The 24724-nt window shown below is 43.7% G+C and overlaps 1 protein-coding gene across 1 annotated transcript in view; it reads right to left on the bottom strand.

Moving 5' to 3' along the window:
* SLC16A12 (solute carrier family 16 member 12) overlaps window positions 1–24724 on the bottom strand; it is a 55328-nt gene that overhangs the window by 29718 nt on the left and 886 nt on the right. The window contains 2 exon segments of the mRNA XM_030334715.1: window positions 2418–2569; window positions 3030–3070. The gene's annotated coding sequence lies outside the window, so the exon portion shown is untranslated.

The following is a 24724-nucleotide window of genomic DNA, read 5'->3' as shown; positions in this document are numbered from 1 at the left end:
AGAAGCCTGCCCAGAGATGAAGGGGAAAGGTTTTTGTTTTTTTTTTTTTAATGTTTATTTATTTTTGAGACAGAGAGAGACAGAGCATGAACAGGGGAGGGTCAGAGAGAGGGAGACACAGAATCTGAAGCAGGCTCCAGGCTCTGAGCTGTCAGCACAGAGCCCGACATGGGGCTCGAACTCACAGACCGTGAGATCATGACCTGAGCCGAAGTCGGATGCTCAACCAGCTGAGCCACCCAGGCGCCCCCTTTTTTTTTTTAAAGGAAGAGTGATGAGCTGCCTTTCCCATTCTCTCGAGTCCTGAGCAGGGGCAGGTAAGTGGTGTAGCGAAGAATTAAACTGGGTATTTGGGGCAGGGGGTTGCAATAAGGAGGCTTGTGCTATGTATCCTGTGGGTAACTGTGGAAAGACCCAACTTCATTGGGTGCCCTTGGCCTGTGATGTGTCAGGGCAGAGAGAAAGCCAAAGACAGTGCCTACTGACCGTCCCTCACCTCCCATGTGACACAGAAGTGGCCCAGATGCTCTTCCGTATTCTCAATGGAGACATGAAATACATCTAAGCGATGAGAGGCAGGGCTGTGGCAAAGGGGAAACAGGCTGAGCCAAACGGAAATCATGGCTGATCTTCACACGAGGATCTGCAACAAGAAAGATGGGGAATCCCCCCAGGTCCTGGCCATAAAGGCAGTACGGACTGTAAGTTTCACCAGTAGCACATGCATCAGCATGGTACACAGTGAGGACAGAAGCCAACACCCAGAGACCAGCCAGATGAGAGTCGCGGGCAGGACGCCCAGGCACCAACACCAAGGAAAGCTGTGCCTAGGCTAGTGCGAACTCAGGGACCTGCATGCCAACCACCTCCTCCACCATTACGCATGAGTTCTCCCCGAAGCCAGACAGGCATAGAGGAGAGGGAGGAATAAACACCACAGAAAGGAGAAACAACACTTACTTAGAGATTAACCTTGGATTTGGCTAAATATTGATCCCAGAAGACTGAGCGAAGATGCAAGAGAGTACTTTCAACTTGCAAAGGCTGCTAGAAACGTGTTGAAATTGAGGTGCAATTCATACACAATAAAACACACCCATTTTTAAGTCTTTGTTTTGATGACTTTTTGATGTATACACTCACATAACCACAACCACCACAACCAAGATATAGAACATTTCCATCACCCCAAATATTCCCTCGTGCTCCTCTGAAGTCAGTCTCAACCAACCTCAGCACCACGCCCCCACTGACTTGCTTTCTGTCCGACATAGATTAGTTTTGTCAGTCAAGAATTCCATAAAAATGGAACCACACCACAGGGACTATTTTGTTTCCAGCTTCTTTCACTCATGATAATGTTTTGAGATTCATCCAGGTTGCTGTGTGCATCTGTAGATTCCTTTTTATTATTGAATAGTAACCTATATAATGGATATACTGCGATTTATTTATGTAGTCATCTGTTGATGGACATGTTGTTTCCAGTTTTAGACGATTATGAACAAAGCTTCTGTGACATCGCCTATACAAGTCTTTTTGTGGACATCTATTTTCGTTCTCTTGAGTAAATACATAGGAATGAAATTGCCGAGTCATGTTGTAAGTATATACTTAACTTTAGAAGAAACTTTTCAAAAATGGCTGTACAATATTATTAGTAATATATCAGAAGTCCAGATGCTCCAGTGTATGATGGATTCACATTGTAGTTTCTTTTTAAGTTTATTTATTTATTTTTGAGAGAGAGCGCAGGGGAGGGGCAGAGAGAGAGGGAGAGGGAGAGAATCCCAAGCAGGCTCTGCACCAGCAGTGCTGAGCCTGATGCAGGGCTCGAACAGACGAACCATGAGATCACGAACTTAGCTGAAACCAAGAGTTGGACGCTTCAGCGACTGAGCCACCCAGATGCCCCACACCTTTTAGTTTTAATTTGTGCTTCCCTGATGATTAAGGATACTAACCAGTTTTTTCATGTACTTATTAACTACTCATACATCTTCTTTTGTCTATTCAAATATCATGCACATTGGGGGGGGGTTGTCTTTTTATTGAGATATAAAAATTCTTTGTATGTTGTAGATACAAGCCCTTTGTAGACATATGTATTACAAATATTTTCTCCCATTCTGTGGCTTGCCCATTCGTTCCTTAGTGTTGTATTTTGAAGAACAGAAGCTATTACTTTTGACGAACAGGAATTTATTATTTTGTCTTGTATAGTCAATTATAGTATTTCTATATATTAGGGTGAGCAATTACAAATTAAAATTTAAAAATACCACTTTATAGTAGCATCAAAAACCATGAAATGTCCAGGAACAAACTTGACATAACATTTGCATTATTTTTACACTAAAAACTCCAAAACAGTGCTGAGAGAGGTTTATAAATGCCTAAAAGAGAGAGACAGTTACCATGTTCATTCCACGGAAGATGCCGAAATCTATCCAAGTTGACTGATCCTTTCAGTGGCGAGGAATCACAGAGGACGCCAGGTACACCGAAGGGCAATCTTCCAAGTATGCCATGAGAGGATTCCAACACTTTTCTGCACAGCATTTATAGCCTTTATAGCAGTGGAGCAAAGCATTCCAGCTGGTAACCCTGCAGACTTGTAGCCTGGGCCAAACACAAGCTCTGACAAGGACTGAATGGGGAGGGAAGTTAAAGAAAGTCCTCTCTGCTTGGGTTTGCACAGTCTGTGGCTCAGGGACCCACCTATTTTTTCCATCGGAGTCTCTGGGTCTTAGGGATGACTCCTAACACATATGGATTTATTTATTTTTGTTGCTCAATGATATCACATGTGTGCTATGAAAAATATTGTTCTTAGTAAAGAAAAACTAATGATTCGCTTTTGCCCCCTCTCCTCTCTGCTTCTCTCTGCTTAGTCCTCCAACAGATCCTGGTAACAGGGGAGTACAACTACTGACTTCGACCAGAATGCTGGGGCTGTCTCTTGGGCACCTTTGGGCACTAAACTGAGAAATTCTGACTTCTGGCAAGGCAGCTGCTCAAGTTCCTACCTTGTGTGAGACTTCGGGGACAGGAATACGTTACGGAAGACCTAGAATAAACAGCAGAGCAATTTATATGGTATTTGGTCTACACAAGGGAGAAAAAGGTACGACTTGTGATTCCCGTAAGGCGCAGAGAGCAGAAAGCAACATTCTTTCCCTCGCCGCCAGCTCCTAACCCACAGAAGCTGCTGAGTCTAGGCAACGTCAGAAAAAATGCTTACTTCTGCGTCTAATAGTTTGTTGATGGTACAACTCATAACCAGGAGCTTGCTCCCACTTACTGTTTTCTTCTGCAGTGACGGAGTTCTTTTCTCTCCTATTTGGAAGGGCATGTAAAAGAAGTGACAGGCCTGAGCTGTAGCCCTCTTTGATAAAAATATGTGTGGGTATACATGTGTGTATACACACACACACACACACACAATATGCAGTCAGAGATCCCTGGGCCTGGGACAGTGTCTGGTATGAAGCTGGCGTTCAACATTTGTGTGGTTCAGTGAATAAATCCTGGAGTCTAACTCCGTGGCCTTGCAGAGTCTAATTTTGCACTCTTACGGCACATGGAGTTATTAGGTGAGAATATGTTATATCAGAGGCTTCTTGGCTGCAGAGGAGAACCTCGGGGCTTGTGATGAATTTCATAGGGTCTTTCTGTTAGCTGACAGAGAGCCTTTTATTGGAGCACAGTGCCGCCTGTCTATACCACAACATTTTCCTCGCTCTGTAATCGCTGTTGCTGCCATGTGGTTGGAATGGGAGGGGAGACCAGTCTGTTATTTTGGTGGGCTAGAACTTAACCCCTCAGGTCATACAGGGTCGTGGAGAATGGCCGTTTGAAAGCCACAGTGAAGTCTGCACAGAGTGTGAACTCCCTGGGAGCGGGGACCCTTGACGCTTCAGTGCCTCGGACACTGGCACTCAATAAATACTTAGGGAATGAATATCCCCAGTTCTCACGTTCTGGACATTTTCTCAAATCGCATGGGGAAGGGGGAAGGGGAGCTTGAGGAATGGGGGGAAGAAATTACCCATCATTCTTTGTTCTTTTAACCCACTGTCAAACCAGGTTGACCAGCCTTCCCAGCATCTGGGTAACAGAGCCTTAAGTGAATGTATCTCACTGAGTACACCAAGCATGGCCAGATCCTGACCCCCGACCAGGCTAAACCTGGAAACACAACTTCACTGCTAGTATAATATAAAAACTCAGATTTTTCCTTCCTGAGTAGGGAAAACCTGGTTCTTCCCTCTGGGTGTTTCTCTCCTGTGAGTCTCCTTAACCTCCCACACAAAACACGCTTCTGTCACTTCTGGTCACCAGACACGTGGAGGTTTCCCCCACACCATTAAGAATTCGACTCAATTCTGATACTGTCAACCCAGAGAGAGTGTCAGATCCCACAGGTTGAGGGTTCAGGCCCAGAAGTCTGCCTCTCACCTTACCTCCAGACACCAGACACAAGCCTAGGATGTCATCTGAACTTCTGACCAACACACTGTAGACGGGCAGTTCTAATGACCTTTTGCTTGGGTTCAACTATCTTGCTAGAGCGGCTCACTGAACTCAGGGAAACGCTTGCTCGCATTTACCAGTTTACTGTAAAAGGGTATGATAAAGGACACAGATGAGCACCCAGATGGAAGAGACACATAGGGCAAGGATGTGGGAAGGGCCGCGGGACTTCCACGCTGTCTCCAGCCATGACGCTCTCCCAGCACCTACATGCGTTCACCAAACCAGAAGCTTCCCGAACCCCACACCACTGGGAATTTATGGAGACATCCTCGCAGAGACAGGGTCAATTAGCTCCATTTTCAGCCCCTCTCCCTTCTCTGAAAAAGAGAGGTGGGTGTGAGGCTGAAAATCCCGCGCTTCTAATCAAGGCTTGGCCTTTCTGGTGACCAAGAGAGAGGCTAAAAATGCACACGGGTTGCTGGAGGGCTCACCTACAGGGCCTGGCACTCAGCCCACGGTCTGCCTCACACACTGCACAGGCCATCAAATTCCACAGGCCCTTAGAGATGTTTATTTTTGCGCTCCGCAGACTCTGCTCACTGCTTGAGCCACAGTAGGTCACGCAAAGGACAAGGTGTTGCCAAGGCTGAGAATGTGGTGTACTTTTTGGTTCAAGACCGAGGACCTGAGTTTCTTTCTGGAAATAAAAAAACTTGGAAAGGATTTTACAAAAATTCTTTCAAGATGTGGGTGGTCACCTCTGTCTCGATCCTGATAGAATGAGTTAGAACGGAACCGGTTCATTCTACTTTCTCCTAGTTTGGGGCCCAAGGAAAAGTCTGGTGAATTTTAACAGCAAAGGCCTTGGAAGTAGTTGCCAACTTCTTCATGTGTGAGTTTGCACTAAACGTTTAAAAATATTTCCTAAAATAAATCAATAAAATGTTTCCTTAGCCAAACATGGCCACACACACACATATGTGCTAATTTTATCTGAGAGAGACTGAGCCCGAGTTGGGGAGAGGGGCAAGTGAGAGAATCCCAAGCAGGCCCCATGCTCAGCACAGAGCCGATGTGGGGCTCGACCCCGTGACCCTGGAATCATGACCTGAGCCAAAATCAAGAGTCGGTGTCTCGGGGTGCCTGGGTGACTCAGTCAGTTAAATGCCCGGCTCTTGATTTCAGCTTAGGTCATGATCTCACGGTTCATGGGTTCAAGCCCTGCCTTCGAGCTCTGTGCTGACAGCATGGATCTTGCTTTGGATTCTTTCTCTCTCTCCCTCTCTCTCTCTACCCCCCCCACACGCTCTCTCTCTCTCTCTCAAAAATAAAATAAATAAACATTAAAAAGGACAGTTAAAAAAAAGAGTCAGATGCTCAACCGACTGAGCCACCCAGGCACTCTAGCAATGGTTATATTTTTAATATGTTTACTGATTAAGAAAGATATAAAGACAACAGTTAAAATGAATCTCACGGTATTTTCAAATATATTTTATTTTACAAATCACTAAGGCACTTACAAACATTTGAAAGAGCCTGACAACTGTGTAAGATATTACTCTGTTTATGGATGAGGATGCTGTGTGTGCATGTGGGTTTGCATATCCTGTACTAACTCTCTTGTCTCCTTCCAGGTCACAGACCCCCCGATTAGAAGCCCCTCTCTGCCTATTAAGGGTAGGGTTGGTGCCTTGGAGACCATAAATTCCTTCTGGTTTACTAGGTGTTTTTTTTTTTTTTTGGTTTTGTTTTGTTTTTTTTATCCAAGGTCCTTTTTTATCCAAGGCCAGGAAGTTGGGGAGGCTTCCACAAAGACATTTAGAAAGATGTGAGCTGTGTTCATAAACTCTAACAAAGGTCAGTAGAGTCCCCAGGGGGTAGTAATAGTGGAAGATATTACCACCTCTAGGTCTGAAGGACAGTTACTGGAACCTTCTATAGAGTCACCATAGAAAATCCTGAGCAAAGGAAAGCAGCCAGTCCACAAGGATCAGACAGTAAAAGAGCCAAGGACACAAATGCACCAGCCTCGCACTCCAGATGCCTTCCAAGTCCTCTCAGTAGCTGGACTCAAGGGGGACCCATTTGATGCAGCCCACACGTCCGTCTCCCAGGGTGGAAATGGATAAACAGTGAACTTGGACAAATGGAAGCCGTCCGGCACACCAGTGTGGGCTGTAAGCTTGTGTCATGCACCGGGGCTCCGGTTAAAAGATGAGGTCAATTCCTGAACCGCAGCCAGGCTTGCCTTTAGACAAGAGCAAGTCGCTCAAGGTTACCAACTCCAACCTTTTGGCTTATTTCAAATACAAAACTCAGTTGTGAAACTGAACCTCCTCCTTTGCTGCTCTTACTTTAGTCCCCCCTTAGTTTCAGCCAGCACTCACCCTTAAAGGGACAATGCCCAAATCTGCCTCTCTGCTGCCGACATTCCTCAACTTGTGGACTCAAACTTCCGATAGCCTCCGGGGTACCTCAAACTCACATGTCCAAAAGAGCACAGGCTATTCTCCCCTGGAAACACAGTGTGTGTGTGTGTGTGTGTGTGTGTGTGTGTGTGCGCGCGCGCGTACGCACACGTTTAATGCTTTCAGTATTTTCCAACTAGGCGTACTAGAACACTCTGAGTCCCCTTGACAACTCCCCAGCTCTCATAACCAGCGAGTGCAACTCATGGCTTCTGCTTGTGTGCCTCTCACATCTGCCCTCCCTTTTGAATTTCCCTTTGTCTTGTACCTGAGCCACACTGAAGCCCACCCCAGTGTTCCTGGCTCCATCCATCACTTACAGAGTGACCCCATTTAGACTTCTCTGCTACTCACTAATCGCAACTCTTATTTAGTGTCTCAGTGCCCCAGCTGCCATATCTGTAGGACAGATCTATGTACAATACCTACAAATGGGGACAAAGGCCTTCTTTCGATTGATTCCATGTGTCAGGGACTCCAGCAAATGTGACATCCTTAACCTGTCTCAACCTCCTCACTTCCTTTTCTCCATAGAAGGAAAGCAGTTACCTGATTTGTGAGTTTGGGAGAAAGAGATACAGTTGCACATATTCAATTCCGCCTTTCTCACCCTTGTCTCCCCCGCCCCCCGCCCCTCCACTTGGGATCTGCCTGTTAGTAGACCGTGCTCATCCTTCTCAGGTCTTCCACACTATAAATGAGATAGGGGCAGGTGCCCTTGCCAGTAAGCCTGTGGTTGTCCGGGGCTGGCAGGGACTGCGACTAGGTAAATCTGTATTGTTTATGGGGAAAGTATTGCAATCCTAATTGGCTGGTAGTCCCAAGCCTCGTTCCCCAATTATCGGTAATCATTAGCACTGGAGGTGGCATTTTGATCTTCTTCTGTTGGATATCCGTTTCTACCTCTACACTGGTTCAGAATTTAGGGAAAAGATGAGTGTTTTTTATTGATCCTTTCAAATCCCAATGCCTACCTCGTGGAGTTATTTGGAAAATGAAATAAGTAACCCATATTATATCACGAAGCATAGACCCGCCCCACAGCATAAGCGTTCAAATAAATGTTAGCTATTACTACCCTAATTGTTACAGACTGCCTCCATGAGCCATAGGAGAGGGATAAGATTTCAATATTTTATGATAATTTTTTAAATGTTTATTTATTTTTGAGAGAGAGAGAGAGAGAGGGGAGGGAGGGGCAGAGAGGGAGACAGAGGACTGTCAGCACAGAGCCCTATGTGGGGTTTAAACTCACAAACCGTGAGATCGTGACGTGACCCAAAGTTGGACGCTTATCCGACGGAGCCACCCAGGTGCCCTGATTATTATAATTTTTTATATTGAGATAGCGTGGGGGGGATAACAGTTATATCAAGTGGAACCTCAAAAACTGCAAAAGAAGACCTATCATCCTCCCCTCTCCAGAGACTTCACACTGGAGCACATATGTGTGTTCTGAGGCTGCGTGTGAAAAATGTTCTCAAAGAGCAGTTCCCTGAGAAGGAGGCTTACAAGAGGCTCTTAGGCTATGATGCAGCTGGACATAGTGACATAACACGGTTAAAAAAAAATTTTTTTTTTTTTTTGAGACAAAGCGTGAATGAGGGAGAGGAGCAGAGAGAGGGAGAGAGAGAATCTTAAGCAGGCACAAAGCCCAACGTGGGACTCGATCTCACGACTGTGAGATCATGACCTGAGCTGAAGTCAAGTCATGCTTAACCGACAAAGCCATCAGGCGCCCCTAGAAAAACATTTTTATTTATTTTTTAAATTTTTTAATGTTTATTTATTTTTGAGAGAGAGACAGAGACAGAGACAGAGCACGAGCAGGGGAGGGGCAGGGAGAGAGGGAGACACAGGGTCCGAAGCAGGTTCCAGGCTCTTTGTTGTCAGCACAGAGCCGGACTCGGGGCTTGAACTCACAAGCTGTGAGATCATGACCTGAGCCGAAATCGGCTGCTTAACTGACTGAGCCACCCAGGTGCCCCTAGAAAAACATTTTTAAGAGGAAAAAGAAATCCACATTCCTCTGACAGGATCTCCCCCGTTAAAGGATTCCAGGGGTTCCCTCCTCCCTCTACTACTGACCTTGATGCCTTTAAAACTGCCACAAATACAAACACTGGATCACATTTTTAAGCATGCACAACAGCGCGCTTGGGGTGGGGCCAGACATCTCCGGCTTAGAAACCCAACTCAGACAACTGCTGGCTGAGTGGCCTTGACCACGGGACTCAGCTTGCTGAATCACAGTCTACCGCTGTGTCTGTGGGAGTTAATAGTTCCTCTCTAATAGGGCTTTAATGAGGATTGAAGGGCGAAGTACACGTAAAAGCACCTAGCACCGACCAAAAAATTCACGTATTAACACAGTACACACTCACAAAATACTTACCTAAGTTAAACTCATACCAGTTACTAGTTCCAGTAGTGACATGATTAGCAAATTATTAGTCAATGAGTATCTTTATTATAGCTGAAAGTACCCATGTTTCTTTTGCTAGAGTATCCAAAGGAAAAAAGCCAAGGAGCCACCCAATGACTTCATGTTGCTATGTCAACTTTCTCTTATGCTACAGAGATGATACAAAAGAGTAAATAATGGAGAGAGAGTGGCAGAGAAAATGAAAGAGAAAACAATACATCCAAGAAATACAATGTCTTTTGAACATGTAAGCCAATTTTCACTTCTTTGCAGTATTTAGTTGGTCCTTTTGAAATGCACGCAGCAATTCTTTGCAGGCAATTACCTGTATACCAAACATCCGTAGCCACATTCTCTTCCCTTTTAATGACTTTTCCTAAGAGGTACAGGGAGGGCACATCCAAGCCATGGATTATTATGAAGCCTTTCCCAATGATGGTCATGAGGACTGGGGCAGCACCAAAAACACGCCTATGCTGGGCAAACCCAAAGTCAGAACACAAAATGTGCGTGCTCTGAGCACACCTACAGAAAATACAGATGCATACAGACAAAATGAGAAAGGAATGTACAAAAATAGAAAGTAGTGGTGTGAGGAAAGATGATGAATGGTCTTTTCGTGTATTTTTTGAAAGTCTCATAATACTCATAGCCTTCTTACAAACAGTAACAAAACCATTTTACACAGTTGTAACTAAGTAAGCTGGGTTTTTCCATTTTCCATACATTTATATATGCTTTTTTATATATTTTACAGAGATAACATTTCCCATTTATTATATTTATCATGCTTATGTTTACTGTCTTTATTCAAACTTGTCAAGATCTTTCTCCTTCCAGTAATACCTGAGAGGGCTTTGCTTTGGGACCACTCTTTCATACACGAATTAAAGGGTACCCCTCACTTCTTTTCTTCCCAACAGGCTGAAAACAAGAAATCTATTTGTGGAAAGAGAAGCTTTCTGATCATATTTTAAGGTTGTCTAAGGAAACAATTCAATTGGCAGAGTTTATTTTTTTTTTTTTTAATTTTTTTTTGTTTTCAACGTTTATTTATTTTTTTTGGGACAGAGAGAGACAGAGCATGAACGGGGGAGGGGCAGAGAGAGAGGGAGACACAGAATCGGAACCAGGCTCCAGGCTCTGAGCCATCAGCCCAGAGCCTGACGCGGGGCTCGAACCCACGGACCGTGAGATCGTGACCTGGCTGAAGTCGGACGCTTAACCGACTGCGCCACCCAGGTGCCCCGGCAGAGTTTAATTTTTATTGTTGTTTTTTTTTTCATATATGTATATGTGTGGTGTGGGGTATGTGGTATGGTGTGGTGTGTGTATGTAAAATAAATTTATTCCAGCATGGTCTTTCACTATAATTTCCAAGTTTGTTCTCCTCTTACAAAGTGATGCAATATTTGTTGTTTATTTATTTATTTTGGGGGGGGGGGAGAGAGAGAGAGAGAGAGAGAGAGAGAGAGAGAGAGAGAGCCCTTGCCCACATGTGTGCAAGCAGGGGAAGGGCAGAGAGAGGGGAAGAGAGAATCCCAAGCAGGTTCTGTGCTGCCAGCACAGAGCCTGATGCAGAGCTTGAATCCACAAACCGCCAGATCATGACCTGAGCTGAGGTCGGATGCTTAACCGACAACCACCCAGACACCTCAGTGATGCAATATTTGATAAGTAAGTAACAGGGAATGAACATGTCCACCTTAACAACTGTACTGGATGGAATGAGAATCTGATGTTCTTGCTCAGGACATCCTAGGCTCCCATAAGAATCTCATTCGGTCTTCTTTGACCTATGTTTTGAAAGAATGTGGACAATGACAGAATTGTCTTCTCTGGGGGCAAGGGAAAGAGTTACTTAACATCTTCAGAGTAAGAATAAATAAAGGCTTGAGTTATATTGGATACTTGCAGGATCTTGGAATGAGAATAATCTGAACCAAGAAAATAAACATTTTGATTTCTACAAGACAATCGTCTATAAGATTGAGAAGTACGGCTTTGCAGGTACTTAATCACTCACGTCTTAAACTGGTATTCCTCACTTAGAATAGAGTGTCGAATAATATAAATTCAATTTACTTGGTTCTCATTTCTCAAAAACGCAACTAATTAAGAACACAGCAAAAAAGGCTGATGGGGGGGTGGGGCGCCTGGGTGCCTCAGTTGGTTAAGCATCCAACTCTTGATTTCAGCTCAGGTCACGATCTCACAGTTCATCGGATCCAGTCCCGCATTGGGGCTATCATCCCACGATCAGTGCAAAGCCTGCTTGAGGTTCTCTCTCTCCCTCTTCCTGCCCCTCCCCCGTTTGCTTTCTCTCTCTCAAAAAATAAATAAACTTTAAAAAAAAAAGGCTGATGAATGGCTGAAGTCTATGTTCCAAAGGCCAGTGTGTTTCCACTGTATCTTCTACATGAACAAGTTATGGGTTTCAGGCCCACCAACGGTAAGCAGCAGTCATAGTGTGGGGGGGGGGGGGTTGGTATCACAGACAAATCTGTAACCAAGTGTGAGATCACTGTTGACAGTCTGAGAGCAACAGAGACAACCTAGAATAAAAGAAACAAAGAGAAAAAGATAAAAAAAGACCCAGAAAAAGTCAAGAGCCTGGAGTCATTTTGTAAAATTAACCAGAGCAGAGGCAGAAATCTCTAGCATTTGTGGCAATTAGCTGAAATAGTTCCTAATGAGCTATTTGGTCCCCAGAAGATGGAAGGGGAAGCTGATGTGTGTCTTGCAGGGTTGGTGGGCAGCAAGCTCACTGCCTGGCACGGGTGAGCATCTGGGGTTACATGGAAACGCCTCCTGTGGTTTATGAAACAAACAAGAAGTCCACAAAGACTGAGAAATGGACATCCAAGGAGGTTTAGGATTAAAAACAAACAAACAAAAAAAGGATCATTAACTCTTTCTGGGGAAGAAAGATTTGAAAAACCAGAGCCAAACGTAATTTGTAATTTACATATGTAAGTTATGTGACCGTGACATGTACTAAGTAGAAACAGAGGGAGGAGAGGAAACCAATGTTACAGAAACAGAGGCCTCCTAGATCCCTTATTTCTCCTCTTCTCAACTCAGCTTCTAGTATGGATAATGTAATTCTGAGGAAAAGTTCCTTTTGCAGTTGGCAGTTCAAAGGTCCTAGGTCAGAAAGCAGTAGATACACAGTGTTCCAGAAGAGATCCGTGTTGCTTCCTAGAGGTGAATGGACCCCTGCAGGTCAAAAGACGCTCAAGGATGAAATTTGGAAGTATGGGATGAAATGAAGACCTTCACACTGCCCGGCGGCAGTGCTCCAGAAAGCTGCTGGAGGGCCGCCATCAATCCCTTTCACAGCTGGCTGGGAAGGAGGCCATAGGCTCTGTGGGATCTGTACGAAGGGTCAGATTCCTCCAAACGAGCATGGCCATCCTGGGCAAGGCAACAAGACTTCTCTAAGGGGGAATAACATTTGACTGACTAATTGGGTATTTAAAGGAAATACCCAGGATGGTGTGGCCAAAAGACAACTCAGCATTTTAATTCTATAGATGAATATCATCAAAACAGCAACAAGCTACTATTTTGTGAGCGCTGATCCACAGGCGAGGCACTGTGCTCAGGGAGTCACATACGCAATAGTCTTTCAGAAGAGGATCTGGGTACCTGCTCCTCACTGTCGGTGGCATCGTGGTACCTTGATTCTGCATAGCAGAATTTCCCTTTCCTTTCTGAATTAATTCCAAGCCTCCAGAAGTGCTGAGAGCTTGGCAACCAAACCCCCTCACCCTCGAATAGACTGTGCGAGAGTCAGTGAGGTTTGAAAATAACCTCGCTTTGGGGCACCTAGGTGGCTCTGTAGGTTACATACCCAACTCTTGGTTTCAGCCTAGGTCATGATCTCAAGGTTTGTGGGTTCGAGCCCCACATCAGGCTCCACGCTGGCAATGTGGAGCCTGCTTGGGATTCTCTCCCTTTCCCTAGCTCTCTGCCCCTCCCCCACACTCTCTGACTCTCTCCCCATCTCTCTCATAATAAATAAATAAACTTAAAAAATGTTTTAAATAATCTAGCTTTAATTAATTCGGGCATTGCAATACGTACGCCTGGGATACCAGCAGCAACAAACCAATTACAATGACAGTTCTCCACCAAATGATGCCTTACAAATCTACAGATGCTCCTTTTCTGAGCAGTATGGATTCCCAAAGGACCACTTCCCACTTATAAAAGAAATAAGGAGGAAGGATATGTCCCAGGATGGAAAAAGCTCAAGGGGAACTGAGATACAGGCGATAGCCAGACATGGCAAGGTCTGGTTGAGATCATTCTGCACAGTATCAGGGTAAGTAGAAGCTTTGATGTGACAAGAGTCAAAATGAGAACTGATATGTCAGGAAAGTGACTAGAGAGTGGCTCACTTCCCTGTCGGCACTAGATATCTTACAGCCTCATGGAAGGAGTCTTTCATGAGGAAAGAAAGAGTGATTATACTTGTTACTTTTAAAGTTATCTCTACAAAATGTGGGTATATCAATGGTATTATCATTGTCAAAAAAGCCTTACAATTATCCTTGGTATTGTTTTCATTTAAATAAGGAAACCAGGCCCACCATTTTATAGATACACTATTTTGACCTTAACAGTACTGCTCAAATGAATAATCAATATCACACTCAGATGTGGTTTCCAATGATTTTTGATGTTTCCAAAAATCATAGTCACTTTCTTGGAGTGAATAGCCATTGTTGAGGACATTCAAAAGAATATGCTAAAGATTTAAAGCAGTTTCAAAACATGAGGCTCTAAAATATTGTGAACAATAGACTGACCTTAAAAATTCCTAAGGTAGCTGCTTTTATGAGGATAATATCATTTGGATATATATTTCCTTTTGAGTCAATAGTGTATTACATGTATCTAAACCTGTGAACACACAATAATGTTTGTTATTTCAGAAATGATGAAAAAAAAAAGGTGTAAATCTGTTATTGAATAGTCCCTAAAGGTATCATCAGTTCAAGTGCTTCTGTGATCAAGAGAGTCAATATAATTTCTGGCCATCATCAAGGGGAAATAGGGACAAACTAAAAAAATGTAATTCCCCTTGTATCAAACATCAGCATCCATAATGCTACAGTTCCATTCACTTGAAAATCAAGAAAAATAGGGGCGCCTGGGTGGCGCAGTCGGTTAAGCGTCCGACTTCAGCCAGGTCACGATCTCGCGGTCCGTGAGTTCGAGCCCCGCGTCGGGCTCTGGGCTGATGGCTCAGAGCCTGGAGCCTGTTTCCGACTCTGTGTCTCCCTCTCTCTCTGCCCCTCCCCCATTCATGCTCTGTCTCTCTCTGTCCCAAAAATAAATAAACGTTGAAAAAAAAAAAATTAAAAAAAAAAAAAATCAAGAAAAATAGAACAATTTCAGAAGGGTCCACGAAGGGCTCTTCTTCAGTAGGCAAAGAAATAGATCAAAGGTTAATGGGCTTGAAGATTAAAAAATCACGACGAGTAGGTATGATGAATCTGGACTTGCAACAAATCTCAGAACCTGCCAGCAATTCCGGAAGGCTAGAAGAGACTGCGGTGGCTTATATGTAATACAGTATTCTCTGATTCTTAAGTCTTCCAGCAATCCTACACCAACGGCATGTCCACAATTCAATTCTGACACTATCAACCCAGAGTCAGCATCAGAACTTACAAGTTAAAGGACTCGTCTACAAGACTGCCCCTGCTCCAGACACCATCTCAAATTCTGGGCCACTTGTACTCCTGACTGACCAGCTAGAAACTCGAGTTCCTACGCCCCCCTCCTCAGGTTTGATAATTTGCTAGCACAGCTTACAGAGCTCAAGAAAACACTTTACTTACATATACGGGTTTATTATAAAGGATACAGAGGAAACCGATGAAAAGGTACGTAAGGCAAGGACCAGAAGGGTCCCGAGTCGGGCGCTCCCGTCTGTGGACTTGGGACGGGCCACCCTCCTGGCAGATGAATTCATGTGGATGTGTTCACCAACCTGGAAGCTCTCTTAATTGCTAACAGCCGGATGAGAAGTACTGAATGCCTCATAGGTGCTGTGTTCGAAGGGTTGAGCGACAAGAACGAAAAACCCAAAAACAAAAAACAAACTCCCACCTGACTCACTACAGAGCCCAATCTCTAGCCCCACTTCTTGCTGCTCCCAGGAAATTAGTGAGTATGGCTGCAAGTCCAAATCACATGGTCATTCTGGTGACCAGCCCCATCCTGAGGCTACCCAGGGCCCCACCCTACATCACCTCCTTAGCAGACTCCAGTGTGCTAAGAAGTGGTTCCTTATGAATAACAAAAGACATTCCCCTATCACTCAGGAAATGCCAAGAGTTTTAGGAGTGCTGTGCCAGGAGCCAGGGACAGAGACGGAAAAAAAAAAAAAAATGTTTTAATCATACCACAAGTCTGTTAACATTAAAGTCTTATCTGAAACACCCAAGTAAAATAAATGTGAAATTCTATTGTGACAGGCCAGATGACTGTCTTCGGAACTTACACACAAAAATCTCATTCCACAACTCTTGGGCTCCTCATCTAGCTTTGAGAATACAAAAGAACTGAGAGTTAGAAAATAAAAAGAGGATTTTAGGCGGGGGGGGGGGGGGGCACCTGGGTGGCTCAGTCGGTTAAGTGTCCAACTCTTGATTTCAGCTCAGGTCATGATCTCATTTGTGGTTATGGGTTCAAGCCCCACACTGGGCACCCTTCCCCTGTTCACTATCTATCTATCTATCTATCTATCTATCTATCTAAATAAATAAATAAATGAATAGGAGTTTTTAAAGACAATTTCCTTAGAGATGAGGGGATACCCCCACCCTACCTCAAGTTTAGAAAAAGTAAGGTGTCAGTGAAACCTTGGGGGGGCCTACTTGGACTCTGCATTTGAGAACAGAGGAGGGAGACATGAGTCCAGGTCCAGGGAATCCCAAGAGTAGCTAATACATGGGTTTGACCTTGGCATGAAGGAGACAGAATTCCCCCATCCCTCAAGGTGACTCAACAGGTGCCACATCGTTTCCCCTGGGCCAGGCACAGACCCTGCTGAGGAAAGAACTGTCTAGAGCCATTACACTTCTGCCCAGGAGGGCCTCCTGATGGGAGATGGTTCTCTAACAGCAAAGGTCCATAATCCCTGGAGAACCAGGAGCCAAGGGGGTTGCAGGCAGCCAGATGAGAAGTACTACATGCCTCACAGGTGCTGTGCTCCAAGGGCTGAAAAACAACAAAAACCCAAAAACAAAAAACAAGAACTAAAAACAAACATCACCCGCCAGATAAAGAGTTGACAAGTGTAACATTGTGCCCTATTCTCCTAATCCCCTCTCCTACTTAAGCCAGGTCCCAAGGAGTTAAAAAAAAAAAAAAATTACAGCAAGCTAGTGAGGAAGAAACATTAAGCTGGGGAAGGGGAAAGAATCATGCCTCCTTCTGCTACTACAAACAGCCAACATTTTAGTGGCCTTGCCTGGGGGAGGAGGTGAGGATTGACATTAAATTCAATTCTATGTTTCCACTACCTGCATGGGTTAGCTATTCTAATGTCTGAATCGAGACCATGTTCAGGACTTGAGGTGGCCATGGGGCCACCTGCTACCCAAGAATGAACAGAGAGCCATGGGACCTGTCCACGTTTTCATTTAGAGAGATGGCAGAGGGTTATTCCCTATGGAACACATTCTAAAGGAAAACAGGAGATGAAAAATACAGTTGCAGCTTATTATAGTCTGTAAATAGTACTCACTCAACATACCATCACACAAAATGAGGTGTATTGATAGGACCCACAAAAAAATTATGGCTCTCATCTCCGGAGGCAATACCAATTTAGGTATAAGTAGATTCAAGAAAAGTTTAGATCAGTTCACGGATAATGTCAAGATTGGCTGCCAAGAGAAACAGGGAATATTTGGAAGATGCTGTCATACTTTGCACTAATATGATAACCATGTCCTCCCAATGGCTTCTTCTGTTTTCGGTGTCATACTAACAAGCAAACAAAAGATCAACTTCAATGTTTTAAAACTGTGCATGTCTTAATTGACCATAACCATTATATACCAAGATAAAATAATCTATCGTGAGCATTATCTCATTGACCAAGGCATTAAAAAAACATTTTTTTAATGTGTATTTATTTTTTGAGAGAGAAAGAGAAGCAGAGCTCAAGCAGGGGAGGGGCAGAGAGAGAGGGAGACACAGAGTCCGAAGCAGGCTCCCAGCTGTCAGCACACAGCCTGACACGGGGCTCAAACTCACGAACCATGAGATCACGACCTGAGTTGAAGTCAGACACTTAACCGACTGAGCCACCCAGGTGCCTCTGACCAAGGCATTTTAAACAAGACTCTATAAAGATGATGATAAATGCACATAGACTATCCACTAAAGGTTATTAATGTTCCCTTAAAGTTATCCTTCAGGTCATGTGGCCTGGGACAAGAGTAGTTTAGGAATAAGCATGAGGCCCTCCAGGCCTAAAAGAACTTGCAAAAATTAACTACAAATAATTTACGTGGGTTGAGTATCCATAAAATGGGACAAAAAGAATACTTTACTATGTTATATGCGCTATGGAGCTTATATTCAAAATATTACGGTATTTAAGCCTGAGACCATCCAGTGAGAAAAACAGCTCTTGTTTTCTTTCTGCCCAGCATCCTGTCCTTACCTAGAGGCGGCAGCAGCTTTCCTTGGGCATCTTATCTATTCTCGGTTCACATGCTTTGAGAACCTACACGCTCCTGGAGAGGCCTGGCCAGCTGGAGACACTGACTGACCAGACACTTATGAGCCAAGCTAGAGCTAAGAGTCAGCTGCAGGACATTTGCCGAAACAGTTGGGAAAGAGTGCTTTCTTTGCATGGGCTTCCCAAGACCCAGAATGGATATAAAGAGCTGCTGGCAGCCATTTTTTGTTTTATTTTGTTTTAAGTTCGTTTATTTGTTTTAGGAGACAGAGAGAGCACAAGCAGGGGAGGGGCAGAGAGAAAGGGAGAATCTCAAGCAGGCTCCACACTGTCAGCACAGAGCCTGACGAGGGACCCGAACCCCTTAACTGTGACATCATGACCTGAGCCGAAACCAAGAGTCGGATGCCCAACCGACTGAGCTGCCCAGGCCCCCGTGGTAAGCCATTTTTCTCTCCACTTTGAGAGACCCCCACCTAAAATGAAGCCAACCCAGGAAAGAGAAGGAGCGAGAGGTAAAGAAATACATATTTCTGGAATTGTGTAAACATCTGAATTCGGCTATGTCTAAATTCTATCCCTGGGGTTCTCTGTTAAGTAAATAAATGAATTTGTTTTTTGATTTTAGTCATGTTGAATTTGATTTCTTTCACTGCACCCAAAAATCCTTACTAGTTTTTGTAACCATTGTTATTCTTGTCTTACATAAATATGGCTCAGAGCCTACATGATTTTCCAAGATCGTGCAATAATCTGTGGCTGAGCCAGGATGCAAACCCAAAGCTGTCAAACTCCCTGTCTGTGGCTCTTCCCAGTTCTCAGCTGGTTCTCTATCCCACATACTTATACTACCAGCGTTCTACAGGCCTAACTGCATTTTTTACCTCTTTTTGCAGAAGCACTCACGTAATCAGATAGGCCAGCAGCCATGTCAGAAGCAGAAGGATCAGGAGAATGAGTTTGTGACATGAAGCAGACAAATGAAGGATGCTCACTAAAGCAATTTTGTGAAAGCAGACTATTACCAAATCGATCATCAGTTCCTTTAATACTTAAAGTTCTGGAAGCCTATGAAACTGAAGTACTATGAGCCACAAGAATAGAGTAGAGATAAAGAAAATCCAGGCAATCATACTGGCTCCATTCCTGTTGGTAATTTAATCACCCACATGGTATCATTTTTTGTCTTGAAGAACTATAATGTTCAGTATTGAATTTTTCGGTTACCTAATGCGAAATCTGCCAAAATTATTAAATAGAATGTTTTCAACCTCACAGAGAAATCTGTCAGTCAAGGATCAAGGAGGATATATAGCTAGTTCACGAATAAAAACATGTGTTCTGTCTCACACTGTTGATAGGAGTATTAGTTGATTCAATTTTTTTGAGTCATATTAGGCAGTATCTGTCAAAACTTTAAACAAACTTAACTTCAGACCCAAGGCTTCTACAGTTTGTAATGTCATGGAGCAACGCTCCCCCATGGGCTCAGATATATTTGTATTAAGGGCACATTAGTATTATTTAAAAAAAAAAATTTAATGTTTATTTATTTTGGGGAGACAGAGTGGGGGAGGGGCAGAGAGAGAGGGAAACACAGAATCCCAAGCAGGCTCCAGGCCCCGAGCTGTCAGCACAGAGCCCGACGCAGGGCTCAAACCCACAAACCAAGGGATCGTGACCTGGGCTGAAGTTGGAGGCTCAACCGACTGAGCCACCCAGGTGCCCCGTCATTAGCATGATTTATAACTCCAAACACAACGGAATAAGTTTCCATTAGCAGGAAATCAGTTGGATAAATTGTGGTACATACAACTTCTGATTTAATACAGCAGGTTGAAAACACAGGTTTACATCTGCTCTCTCCTAAAACACCACTGATAGTAAAGAAATTAAGAAAGAAGCCACAAAGATACAGGGAAAGGAGAGAAGGGAACAGCAGGTAAAAGAGGTGAACCACCTGGGGGAAGCTGGGAGTGACCCAACAGATGGTATATACAATGTAGCAACACAGAGAACCGAACCAACAGGGAAGGAATACAATAAAAAGTAAGCCAACTGCAGAATCTCAGAAAGTGTCAGGCATGAAGGAACAGAGGATTTCTAAAGGCAGCCAGAACAGGATGGGGTTAAAAATAGGAGGATTAATGGAAGGTCTTTAAAAGTTCTTGCCCCCTAGACAATTAGCCTTCCCCTCCCTGGAAGAAAGCTAGATTTTACTCTGTGGATAGGCTGCACACCTACTGGGGATAGCAGACTACAGGAGAATAGAGCGGGGAGGCGAGGCACCACAGGAACACAGGGGATTAAATAGAAATCATGCTAAATGGTGAAACACCCTGGCCCCATTGGACTAGCAGTCAGCCTTCTAACCTCCAGGCAGAAGACTGAGCTCTATCTTTGGAGCGACCGACCACGCTGAGGAAAAAGGCACTGTCACTTGGGGGATGCAGGAACTAAGTCCAACAAAACTGCCAGATCCAACAAAACTCATTCACAATGCAGCTGCCAATTCATAAGACCTTCTGATCAGCTTCTTAGTGTCTCATTCCTAAATGAACAGACAACCAAAGATCACCAGATAATTAAAAGCCTCTAATATAAGAGCTGGGATGGGGGATTCAGAAGGGGAGGAGGGTGGGGAATGAACTCAGAGGAAATAAGGACAATTCAGAGCTTAAAAGAAAAAAGGCAAGGATGGGGCGCCTGGATGGCTCTCAGTCGGCTAAATGTCTGTCCGACTCTTGGTTGCAGCCCAGGTCATGATCTCACAGTTTGGGGTTTGAGCCCGGATTCGGCTCTGTACTGATCGTGCAGAGCCTGCCTGGGATTCTCTCTCTCCCTCTCTCTGCCTCTCTCTCTGCTTGTGGGTGCTCTATCTCAAAAATAAATAAACGTAGGGGCGCCTGGGTGGTGCAGTCGGTTAAGCGTCCGACTTCAGCCAGGTCACGATCTCGCAGTCCATGAGTTCGAGCCCCGCGTCGGGCTCTGGGCTGATGGCTCGGAGCCTGTTTCCGATTCTGTGTCTCCCTCTCTCTCTGCCCCTCCCCCGTTCATACTCTGTCCCTCTCTGTCCCAAAAATAAATAAACGTTGAAAAAAATAAATAAATAAATAAATAAAAAATAAATAAACGTAAAGGCTTAAATAACTTAAAATTAAATAAACTTAAAAAACTTCAACTTAAAAACCACTATAGTTACTATCCTCAGAAACACAAAAAAGTGCATAAATGAAACGAAAGGAGTCTTTAAAAAAGAAACATTTAGGAACTAAAACACTCTTGGAATCAAAAATAATGATAGTGGAAAGTTGGAATTTAGGGGCGCATGGGTGGTTGAGTCAGCTAAGCATCTGACTTCAGCTCAGGTCACGATCTTGCAGTTCATGAGTTCAAGCCCCACATAGGGCTCTGTGCTGACAGCCTGGAGCTTGGAGCCTGTTTTGGATTCTGTGTCTCCCTCTCTCTCTCTGCCCCTCCTCTGCTCACACACTCTCTCTCTCTCTCAAAACTAAACATTAGGGGCGCCTGGGTGGCGCAGTCGGTTAAGCGTCCGACTTCAGCCAGGCCACGATCTCGCGGTCCCTGAGTTCGAGCCCCGCGTCAGGCTCTGGGCTGATGGCTCAGAGCCTGGAGCCTGTTTCCGATTCTGTGTCTCCCTCTCTCTCTGCCCCTCCCCCGTTCATGCTCTGTCTCTCTCTGTCCCAAAAATAAATAAACGTTGAAAAATAAATAAATAAAATAAAAAAAAATAAAATTATAAAAAAACTAAACATTAAAAAAAATTTTAAAAAAAGAAATTTAGAATGTAATAGAAGAATTGGAAGGTAAAGCTTTGTCTACCCAAAAAGCAGACAAAAACACAAAGACATAGAATATTAGAGTGGAGACATAAGAAAATTATTGGATTAGTTCAGGAGATCCAATGTTCACAATAGGTGTCCCCTAAACACAGAAAATATATGATGAAAACATACCCCACATGTGAGTGTGCAAAAATCTTAACACAAAACCCCACAGCCCCCCATCTCACACTATTCACAAACATCAACTTCTGGTGTGCTATACAACTAAAATATGAAAAGCAAAACAATTAAGCCTTAAGAAGGCCATGCTTACATCACTCCCCTTGCTTCATCTCAGCACGTAGGCATTTTACCATCTCCTACTGTCATGAGGAGAAGATGAGTGCAGTACAATGTGATAGAGAGAGAGAGAGAGAGACCACATTCATATAACTTCTATTACAGTATACTATTATAATGGTTATATTTTATAATTATTGCCGTTAATCCTCTTACTTTGCCTAACTCATAAATTAAACTTTATCATGGGCATGTATGTTTAGGGAAAAACATGGTATAAATAGGGTTTGGTACTACGCTTGGTTTCAGGCATCCTCTGGGGATCTTAAAACGTATCCCCTGAGGATAAGGGGGTGGGAAACTACTGTATGCATATGCTAAGTCCACTCAGACCCCATCCATCTGGTCATGTGCCACACTGATCAACACGTTCTCCTTGGGTATCAAGCTTCTTCCGTTTTATTTATGTATTCTTAAAGAGTAGAAGTAGAAACAAAGCAATTCAGGGGAACATTTACCATTTATGCCAATAAGAAATGTATATCATTCTCAAATCAAACTATTGTATGTTGCATTGTTTGCATCCAATTTCTGAAAACTCAAAGACCAGGTCTTTTGAGCTTCAGGAGGAAAGCACGATGGTGCAACAGGGGTACCTGGCAAAACCACAAGGGAGAATTCCTCATGGTGCAGGGGAAAGAGCACTGGATTAGGGGCTTGGAGCCCCAATCTGTCTACGTATGCACAGCTGCTTAAAGGCAGAGTGGAACTAAATTCAGATCTCCTAACTCCTAATCTGGCATACATCCTACTATATGCTATTGCTATCCTGTGTGCAATTACTGATTTAGGAGTTAGAAGGGTACGGGGAGGGCGGTGCCTAGGTGGATCAGTCGGTTAAGCGTCCAACTTCAGCTCAGGCCATGATCTCTCACTCCGTGAGTTCAAGCCCTGTGTCAAGCTCTATGCTGACAGCTTGGAGCCTGGAGCCTGTTTCAGATTCTGTGTCTCCCTCTCTTCCCCTCCCTCGTGGCACTCTGTCTCTCTCTCTCTGTCAAAAAATAAACACTAAAAAAATGTAATTAAAAAAAAAAAAGGAATTAGAAGGGTATAGACATCAGGCAGAAAAAGAAAACCCAAAATTATTTCATTAAGAGCATGTCTCTGTTAATTAAAAAAGACCCTTTCAATAATATATAAACTAACATTTTCTTATTGAGGTCAAAACTATATTTTAGGTACATATGTTAACTAGGTAATTATTCCCTCCAAATAGTAAACTTGGGCACTCAGACGACATAAAATGAAGTTAGAAATAGGTACAATTTTATTTTATCTAATTCTGTACTACTTAAAAATATAAGAACAAAAAACAAAACAAAAAATATAACAAGGAACAAGTATTACTTTTATAACCAGAGAAAACAAAGACAGTAACCCTTACTAGTTCAATTGATTGGGGTTAATGACATTGGCTATGATGCATATATGATGGACTGTAACATGTAATTACCGACCAGGGAAGTTGTTCCAGATATATAGATATGTGGATGAATTCAGTTGTAAAACTAGGCATGATCTCTTTTTTTTATCAAATATATATAAGTATTTATAAAAAATCTGGAACATTGGGGCGCCTGGGTGGCTCAGTCGGTTAGGCGGCCGACCTCGGCTCAGGTCATGATCTCGCGGTCTGTGAGTTCGAGCCCCGCGTCGGGCTCTGTGCTGACAGCTCAGAGCCTGGAGCCTGTTTCAGATTCTGTGTCTCCCTCTCTCTGACCCTCCCTGTTCATGCTCTGTCTCTGCCTGTCTCAAAAATAAATAAAAACATTAAAAAAAAATTTTTTTTTTAAATCTGGAACATTAGACAGTAAAAAGTCAGGATATAAAAAGGGAAGACTATAGACTATAACTGTAAAGTTGGGTAGAAAGAAGCACTGTTTATCAGACCCTGCTTAAGACTCTCTAATGGTTTCTCCCTTGCCCTGAGAATATGACCTAATATCCTTATAACATAAGGCCTTGAACGATCCGACCCTTTTCAATCTTCAAACGTCACCTTCTAGAACTCTTCCTCTCAACCATGGGAGGAGCAGTATCCTTCTTTCTGTTCTCTGAACTTGCCAAATTCAAATTCATTTCTGCCTCATGACCTCTGCATTTGTTCCTTCATGCCTAGAAAGCCCCTTCATGCCAGCAAGCCCCCTCATGCTGTATCTTCACATAGATGGCCCCTTCTTACCATTCAGATCTTAGGTCAAATGCCTCCAAGATAGCCCCTCCCCACCATAATAATTTACGACATTCCCTGTCCCCCCAAATCCTAGTAACTCTCCACTAATTAGGCTTTTTCATTTTCATGTAGCTACCACTATTTGAAGTTGTCTCATTCATTAACTTGTTTCCTGTTTGTCTTCACTACAAAACTGTAAGCCCCATGAGGGAGCGAATCTTGCCTATCTTCTTTAAATGCTGCTGGATTCCCAGCAACTAGAACAAGCCTAACATACAGCAAGCCCCCAACCAATATTTATTGAAAATGCAAGATTCA

Source organism: Lynx canadensis, chromosome D2 (genome assembly GCF_007474595.2).
Source record: "Lynx canadensis isolate LIC74 chromosome D2, mLynCan4.pri.v2, whole genome shotgun sequence".
In the NCBI taxonomy this organism is placed as follows: Eukaryota; Metazoa; Chordata; class Mammalia; order Carnivora; family Felidae; genus Lynx; species Lynx canadensis.
Note: the sequence above shows the minus strand (reverse complement) of the source record. Positions and strands in the feature narration are given on the sequence as shown.